Source organism: Topomyia yanbarensis, chromosome 1 (assembly GCF_030247195.1).
Source record: "Topomyia yanbarensis strain Yona2022 chromosome 1, ASM3024719v1, whole genome shotgun sequence".
In the NCBI taxonomy this organism is placed as follows: domain Eukaryota; kingdom Metazoa; phylum Arthropoda; class Insecta; order Diptera; family Culicidae; genus Topomyia; species Topomyia yanbarensis.
In genome coordinates this window covers 70,842,269-70,850,927 of record NC_080670.1, presented here as the reverse complement: position 1 = coordinate 70,850,927, position 8,659 = coordinate 70,842,269, and positions in this window count along the sequence as shown.

Here is an 8,659-nt window from a genome sequence, read left to right as displayed (position 1 = left end):
AATGATTCAGCTGTTTCCACCTATTATGAATGAGTATGTATCGTAAACAGCACAATGTTACCGCAGAGCCCATCGTTAGCTAACTCAATTTGACTATCCCCGCAGGGGTCACGATTCACACGAGAGAGAAGTTACTAAGAAATTTACATCACAATTGTCCATGCGCGTTAATTTCGCGTATTATAATTGTGAATGTAGAGTTAACGCCGCTTTCATAAAATCTAATTAAATAATCGAGTTTGAATTTATATTAATCAAATTTAATATATGTTATGCCTTTCTCATTTAACGAAAGGGTATACTAGCAAGTTATTTCTCTCCGAATTGACCGAACTGATTTGCACAAACTAAGATTAGTACTAAAGGTCAGGGAGCTGGAGCAATTAGGCGGTAAGGGTTAGTTGGCGGAGTCCCTTTTCTTCGTTTCTATTATTATTTCTATCTTAAACGCCCCCCTTAAGCAGAAATAGCTATATTTCAATTTTGGGCACTAAGCTCTGAGGCAACTAGTCCAATTTATTGCCAAATTAAATAGAAAATAGTTCATGCTTAAGTTTTTGCTGAAAGAATGCAAATGAAACATTCACATTTTTCAAAGATGCTCATATTCTAGTTACTTCGCTCACCCAAGGCCAAGAGCCCCCCCCCCCCCCCCCGTTTCAGTGTAATATGCCCTACAACAAAAGGATAGTATGCACCACAGCAATCGGTGATTATGCCCCACAACAATAGGGTTATAAGCCCTAATCGAATTATTGAAATTTTGTCTTGCTAAAAAAAAGGTCACATATTGTATGAAAACGTGATTTACCTGAAGAAAATTATGAGCTTTAAATAACAGTATTACTGCTATTTAAAGCTCATAATTGGGCAAATAGTTGCTTTGCGGTTGTGCTAATAATGGGGCATACCATTCAGAACTTAATGGGGCGTTTTGTCCGGTGATGAGCTGTTGTGAAGACAAGAATAATTCTACACGCACGTATAATTTCAAGTCATTCCGAAAACTAAGATAGGAACTTTACTATTCCAATATGTTACTTGAAATTGTTCTACCCAATCCGACTATTTTTAATAGGTTGAAATGTTTATAGAAAAATAGTGGGAACTAACATAGAAATGACCCATTTGAAATTTTTTTTATTATAGAGGTTTTAACTTTAGGGTCATTCGCCTCTTTTCAGGCTAGAGAAATTCGAAAAATCTCTAACCCTATGTTCGGTGTTGGGACTCGAACCCAGGTGAGCTGCGTACAAGGCAATCGATTTACCAACTACGCTATGCCCGTCTCCCCATTTGAAACTTTTGTGTTGTTTTGCAGCATATTAAAAATGCCAAACTTACTTAGTGCGTTGATTTCATGAAAGGATACTGTTATCAAGCATTTTCATGTTTAAGATAATTCAGGAATCCTGGGAATAGAAGTGGGGCATATTATACACTCTTACCCTATTACGTTATCTTTCATTTCAATGCATTTATGCTTCATTATATTTTGTTTTGTAGAAGTTGTGGACAATATTATGTTTTCGATCCGTTGCACTGTGACTATGATTTCGGCGGATTGCACACTGACGTCATCATGTTTGACTGCTGATTGTCTAGTAAGAGTTGCTTAGGAAATGATAAGTAGGAATTTATACTAATCCGACCGATAACAAAACCTTGAGGTTTTCCTAATTTGGGCCCCTACATATTTTGGACCATGGTAATGTATTTGCCTCCTACACTGCTAATTTTTCGCTGCATTTGTTTGGTTTGATGCAGCAATTACATTCCTTGGGTTGTCTATTAAGTTTCAATATCATTAGTTGATCTCTAATTGTTTAAAATTAAACAGAATCCACAGTTTTCAAAAATATCACCGAAAACGTTTCATGTTTCAACGATAGTAAAGAGGAACCAGTGGAAATGATACATTTTCAAATTGGATTTAAATGTACAATTATAATATTTTTTATCGATTTAATTAGTTTGTCTGATTTAGTATTATGCATGTTACGTGTTTGAAAAGGTTTCTTCGTAATGTTTTATCTAAACAATCTTAAATAAATGGTGTCCACAATCTGTCTTAAAAATTGATATCAACTTATTTTGGACACCCCTCGATTTTCTTTCTTGATAGCTATTTGTTTATCGAGTTAGAATAATCAAAAAGTGAAAAATTTCGTAACGGTGGGTCGCTCCTTTTTGCTCTTTTTTGTCAAATTATTTAAAAATGTTCAAACTAATGGATGTCGAAAATCAAACGATTGAGGGTCGTTTCATTTCATTGAAGACATAATATGACCAAAGAGGAGACTTCTAAAATCCATGTTGAAGAACGTTTGTAGTTCGAATTTGTTGAATTCGACGTGTTGACAAATCTAATGGGGTTTTGCATTGAAAACCCCCGGGGCAGTGGATTGCACTGGTGTTGCATTTTCTAGCAGAAGAGCCGGCCACTAGACGTGTTTCATTCCCACTTCTGTTAGAAAGTGCAAAACCAGTGCAATCCACCGCCCCAGTGTTTTTCAATGAAAAACGACATAAGAGACATATCACAGCTAAATAATGATACTAAGAGTGTGCTTGCTGAATTCCTAGAATCGCCTGAAACACTCACACGAACAGGAACATCACGATTCAAGCGACGTAGTCCTGCTGTTTTAACATTGCGCCGAACAGTTGAATACCACAAGGCGAAAACTGAAAAAAAGGAAAGTAAAGGAAGAGAAACAAAGAAAAACTGAGCTTAGAATGAATAACAAGAAACCACCTCGTAAACAAAAGAATTAAACATTAATATTTAGTACAAGAAGATTCCTGACGAACTTTGAACCTTGATTTATCATCCACTTGAGGACATTACTCCATAATACCGCTACAGATGAATTATTACACGAAATATATTATTGTTAACTCTATTGCATAACATTTAATGCTGCTTTGTTAAGTCGTCAGTAACCTAATTGTACCGAAAGTTTTTCTATTTCTCAAAATGATAGAACTAAAAAATACTTCATGCAGTCAGCCTTCTATAAGATTAATGTACTATTTTTGATTGGCAATCACTGATTTGCTTATGTTCTTCTTTCATGGATTAAATATACTGCAAAGAGAACGAATTAGTAGGCCAGTTTAGTAGAAAAAACTTCACTGTTTCCAAAATATATTCAGTCACATTCAGTGTGTCCAAAATATGCTTGGAACACTGTCCAAATTAGTGTGGAAGGGTTCGAAGTGTGAAAAATTCATGCTGTGAAGAAATGTCATTTTCGAGTTTATATCAATTTATAAAACATCCATTGACAGTTTTCTTTCAAGAACAGTAATTTTGGAGCAGACTCGTGCATGTATTGCATTAAAAAACATAGGCAAGCAAATATTTTTTGACGTTCACGTAATTTGACTTGTTCTAGGGGTCCAAAATTGGTTGGTTACCCTAGTACATGCTCACGAGCTGCACCTGGCGGATCTATTTCAGTTTGATTTACCCGTAATCGCGTAGCCGTTGATCTCCCCTAGAACTTTGCCGGAAACACAGTCTTTCTATGTTACTAGACTTTTGAGATGTATCATATTCTATAATGTACTTTTAGGTGGTACGCTCACTAGTGCACCATAGTGAGAGTATCCCAAACTAATCTATCTGGTAGTCTTTGATTTCTCGAGCATCTTTACTGAAGATAGTACCTCTCTAAATATTCTCGTTATTGAGACAAAGAATGATTTTGACATTAATTGAAAATTTGCATTAGTATTAGCGCCGCCTGATGGGACAATTCTGATTTATTATTTCCACTATCCAGAAACTCTTGACTTTCTGGACAAATCTTCCTGAGACACCGCCTTTCAAAATAATCAGTGTTTCGAAATATTCCATGTTAAACCTATTCAACGTTAGTCATATTCACGACGAGAGGTTCGATTTATTTCCCCTGGCGGCACAGTTCTCAACTAATTGGATATTCAGTCAGCGTTAGTCATATTCACGACGAGAGGTTCGATTTATTTCCCCTGGCGGCACAGTTCTCAACTAATTGGATATCCAGTCACTCTAAATTGTAGGTCTAAATAAGCACAACAACTTTGCCAAAGAAAGTATGGCGTTAAATGTTAACGCAGACGAAGTATTCAACCACAGCCCCAATTAGTCAAAATCCCATAAGCTATGTGATTAATATTAATATTACACTCTGCATAAATGAGCTTTTATTCTCAGGTGATACGATTATCTAAAACGCCGATCAGCCATGCTGGTTTGAAAAACGACAGCTAACAACATTGTTTACTAGTTACTAGTGATGAAACATTCGTCTCGATATATGATTGCTTGGATTTCAGTTTGCACACAAAGTTGTTTGCTGTCATTTTTCACCCCCGCAGCCAGTTGCACGCTTACCTCGCTTCTCACCTAGCTACTGCCAAAGACGAATCACCATAGAACTCTAATCACCTTGTTCTGCATAATCACGAACAAAGGAAAGCGATATAGTTGCTTTGTCAATACCAGTTTTTTATAAAAATAAAACAAATTTTCTGAAAAATCATTTGGCATCCCTGCGCTAACACAAATATTTCATTTGTTTGCACTCTTGAAAATTCATGAAGTTCAAACAGCACCTTTTTTTCGCATGGCGATTTATTTGACGTACATGCCGGTTTGACTACATTTGACAAACAGTGTACTGATCCATCAAACTTGTTTTATTATGTTTGTCAAACAATGTTAGGCGTAACGTCCGGTAACGCATCAATGCAAATATTTGATGAAAAAAGTTTGTTAAACAGTTGATCTCGTGTACTGGCCTTGTCAAATTTGTTTGTCAAACACGTTTATTTGATCAAATTTTGCTTCATCAAATATTTTACGTTATGATAAACAGTGTACTGGTAGGTTTATTTGATACCTTATCTCTATCGCTTTTCATTTCGCTGCAATTTAATAATTAACACAGCATGACCTCATCCCAAATGTAGTGGATTCGAAATCGTTGTTTTTGCATATGAAACGAGGTGATAAAAATGATTTTGCTTCGAAACTAAAAGAGATAATTGAATGGAGCCAAAGAAAGAATTGTAGAACTTACTGAGATGCATAAATTCCATGATAATAATGGTGCTATTTCTTATTTACTATTTTAAGAAAATAACGAAAATGCTAATAATAACACTAACTTTGAACTAATTAACTTCTAAAAGAATACTAAATTCACTTAACTGAAAGGTATTTATACCTTTTTCTATGCAAAATTTTCCTGGCTTTCGAATAAAAATAAGAAAAGGTTCAATAAGTGCCATACTTCTTCAATAAGAGCTATTAGAAGTGAATATGAGATAAAAATATCCAAGTTCAATAACCCAAACACATGAAAACAAGAAAAGATAAATGTATCATGCCAAGGAACAAAGTATGCAACTCTTTAAGACTAAAAATTTTATTTTAAATTATTAAAATGGTGATATAAACTATTACGATTTTCTCGAAATGAACGAAAAATCGATCAAAATTGTTAAATTTTAAATAAATTACTGTGAAAAGGTTACTTAACCTCATTAGCTGAAACATTTGAGGACATTTTTCAATGGAAAATTTTCTCACCTATCCAATGGATCCAAAAGATTTGAAATGCAAAGTATTTTTTGAGTGCGAGCTATTTTAAGATAACTAAGTTTTTAACACAAAAAATTCAATAACTTAGTAACGGTTGAGATTTGAAGATATGTGTAGAACGATTTTTTTTCTCCAAATATGACAGTCAATGATCCCTCGAGAGGTTTTTAACCCTGAATCAAACACCATGTATAGGACGAATTCACGATGACACATAAAAGGAACCAATCGAATATTCAATTTTTATTACCAAAGATTTAGTGGTGTGGTCGGCGATCTTCGTCAAATTTTACCCGTTGTTCCACACCTACTGATGAAATCAATTCTTGCTTAAGGGGGTAGATATTTTTGATGAAAAATGTCTTACTCCACTATCTGGGGCTAGGTGTCATTCTAAAATCGAAACTATCTCCCATGTAACGAAACTATGTAAGGTTTGCACGCTTATAACTCCGATATTATTAGATGGATTTTAATCATTCATACACCAACCGATTCAGAAACACCTAACTTTTAAATATTGGTAATAATTTAATATCTCCCCAATAAAAGTAGACTTTTGGAAATTGGTAAAATTAAAAGGTTCACGAAAAACGGGAAAATTACCATTCGTGAGGCAGATTTCAGCCGTCATTAGAGGGTACCTTAGTGGCAGATTTCTCAGACAAAACCATCATTAGAGGGTACCTTAGTGGCTCAATCAAACACGAAAAGTCATAAATAGAAGCGACGTTGTTGCTAATATCCCATACGAGCAACATCGTCTCCAGGCGATGCAATAGGCGCTATCGATTTTCGGCAACGTTGGCATTTGCACACACTCGCACCTAAGCGACTAAACCATATATGGTTAGTTTATAAATAGAGGTGACGCGTACACGTTTGAATCACCACAGTGTTTTTTGCTACCGCTCCGAGTAAAGACGTATTTTTTTCCTTAGCTGTGTTTTTCTTCTTTTGTCCGCGTTGTTCGCTAGTATCGCGTCGTCCCAAATGATGGGAAAATCGTGCCCTGGCACAGGGCCTCCTGCTGCATCCAAACGGCAGCATAATTCGGATGCCGACGGAGATGAAACGGCTGCATCGAAAAGGCTACTTGCCAGCAATAAGTTCGACTATTTAACTACACAGGAAATTGAGAAGAAGGAGAAATTGCCTCCATTTTATGTGAAAGGATTTCCGCCCACTTTGCGTTCGGACTTGAACAACCTCATCAATCATGGTCTTAAGGCGACAATCCGTTTGTATGCCAACGGATATAAAATCATCGTCCCCTCCATGCCACGTTACACTGGAGTGGAAAATTACCTGAAACAAGTAAAGTTTGAATACTTCACCCACGATCTTGCATCGAGCAATATGTGCTGCGCGGTCTCCCGGACATGATTACCGATGAACTCAAGCAAGCGCTGGAGGTATGTAAGCTAAAGCCGCTGGCGATTTACAAAATAAGACGCCAGAACCAAGATATACAGTACCGGGACCAGCTGTATCTGGTGCACTTGGAGAGAGGCTCCACGACATTAAGTGAATTGAAGGGCATTAAAGCACTGTTCCATATAATTGTGGAATGGGAACGCTACAAACCCGCCCACCGCGAAGTGACGCAATGCACTAATTGCCTCAGTTTCGGACACGGGGCAAAAAATTGTCACATCCAAAGCCGATGCTCGGTCTGTGCTGGCAATCATCGTTCGGACCAGTGTGATCCAATGGAAGAACCTAAAATTAAGTGTGCAAATTGTGATGGTGACCACCCTGCGACCAGCAAAGAGTGCGAAAAACGTGAAGAATTCATGAAAATACGCAAGGCGGCGATGCAAAAGAAGCAACCAAATCGTAAGTCGAAATCACCGCACATAAATGAACTCTTCTTCCCGCCACTAGTCCCACAGCAACCATCTGCAAAGCAACTCCCGGCCCGAAACACGGATTCCAGTCGGCCTCCCCCAGGTTATCGTAGCTACGCCGACGTAGTAGGCCAGCCCCCGGTAGGTTCCCAGCTCTACAGCATGGATCAACTGGCTACACTCTTCCTAGAACTAGATAGGCAAACCAAAGCTTGTCGCACCAGTCAAGAACAGATTTCTGTTATGATGACTTTCTATTATCGCCATGTACAAATTCTCAACCATCAGAGTGTCTAATTGGAATGCACATTCTGTGCTACGGAAAAAGCTCGAGTTATCGGACTTTTTAGCAAACCACAATATTGATATCGCTATCATTACGGAGACCTACCTCAATCCGGAAGTCTGCTTTAGCCTACCGGAATACATCATCGTTCGACTAGACAGGACAACTTCTACTGGGGGAGGAGTTGCCATTGCAGTAAAAAGAGGTACAGATTTCAAAACGCTTCCCTGTTTCCAAACCAACTTTATTGAAGCAGTAGGTATCGAGGTGAACACCAGTCAGGGATCCATTGTCTTCATCGCCGTTTATTGCCCAAAACATTGTCAAACAGCGAATGGAACATCGGTGCTCTTCAAAAACCACATCCAAAAGCTTACAAGACGTGGTGGTAAGTTTGTGATCGCGGGAGATCTAAATGCTCGGCACTCCGCCTGGGGCGGGTCCAGAAACAACGCAAACGGTAAAATTCTGGCAGATGACATACAGCTTGGTTACTACGTCGTGGCACATCCTGACACGCCTACGTACTTCTCTAGCGCTGGTGTTGGATCAACTTTGGATATATTTCTCTCGAACATCGTCGAAAATTTATCGTCACCTGACGTCCAATTTGGCTTCAGAAAAGGTCATTCCACAGTTCACCAACTCCAACGTGTACACAATACTATCAAACGAAACAAGGCATTGTCAAAGTCCACAGTCATGGCCTGTCTCGACATTGAGAAGGCTTTTGATAATGTGTGGCACGAAGGTCTTATCCACAAATTGATGCAATTCCAGTTCCCAACGTACCTAGTGAAGATAATCCGAAACTATCTACAATCCAGGTCTTCGATAGTCTGCGTGCAAGGAGAGCACTCGGATGCCTATGATGCAACTGCTGGCGTGCCTCAGGGCAGCATAGTAGGACCGATTCTCTACAACTTG